The sequence below is a fragment of the Nanorana parkeri genome, unplaced genomic scaffold (assembly GCF_000935625.1).
Source record: "Nanorana parkeri isolate BGI_ZX_2015 unplaced genomic scaffold, ASM93562v1 scaffold677, whole genome shotgun sequence".
In the NCBI taxonomy this organism is placed as follows: domain Eukaryota; kingdom Metazoa; phylum Chordata; class Amphibia; order Anura; family Dicroglossidae; genus Nanorana; species Nanorana parkeri.
Window position 1 is genome coordinate 894,940 of NW_017306945.1, and position 1,105 is coordinate 896,044.

Below are 1,105 nucleotides of genomic sequence, written 5' to 3' on the forward strand. Positions count from 1 at the left end.
GCACGGGCAGGAAAGACCCGCTCGTTACTACAGCCGTTAACGGCTGTTTCACATACGACCGATCAGCGGCTCTATAGCCGCCGATCGGTTGTATGGCGTGAATTTCGGGAGCCCCCCCCGATCGCGAGTGCCGCCATCTCCCCCCTCCTGACCCCTCACCTTTAATCCCGGGATCCGCTAGCCCATCTGCGGCCCGGGACCTGCTCGGAAGGGCGTCAGGAGGAGGAGGGAGGGAGATCAGCGGAAGTTTTACATCACTTCAGCATTCACCTGTCAGTCATCTGGCTCCTAATGCGAAGGGGGTTTAACAACTCCGGATGTCAACTGGTTAAAGGCAGCATCTTCAAATCTGTGTACGAAGTACAATAGTCAAAGTAAGAAAAAGTTTGTGTAATAGTGCCTAAAATACAGACAAATACAGACCCCCAAATCTTTCTCCATTTCCGACTTCCCCAGCGGCATACCCATAATTGTAAAGAATTGGCATGATAATGAAGTGGCAACAACCTCTGGTATTGATGTTTATGTTTTATACCATGTTTCATGTTACACTAGGGTTGCCACCTTTTCTTCAAGCCAAACCCGAACACTGTAGAGCAGTGGTCTCAAAGTACTGGCCCGCGGGCCAGTTGAGGCCCGTGAGCCGATACTATATGGGCCGCAGCCAGCTCACAAGTCGGGTACGCGGTCACAGGCCGCCGCGTACCCGACTTGTGGAAGCGGCTCCATGGTCTGCATCTATGTCGAATGCAGACCGCAGAGCTGCTTCTGTGTCGGCAATCGGTAATCGATTAGTAAGGTCTGCTGCAGACCTCACTAATACAATCCAGAGATCGTGCCTCCACACACAGCCTCCTCCCTGCAAAAAGGTAAGCAGGAGAGGGGTCTTTGTATTACCTTATACATGTGAGTGTGCGGGGGGGCTGGGGAGGGGGGCTGTGTTATTTTATATGTGAGGGGGTGTATTATTTTATTTGTGCAGGGGTAGTATCTTTTTATGTGGGGGGAGGGGTTATTATTTTATCTGTGCACGGGTAGTATCTTTTTATGTGTATGGTGGGGGGGTGTATTGTTTTACTTGTGCAGTGTTTTTTTTTTTTTTTTA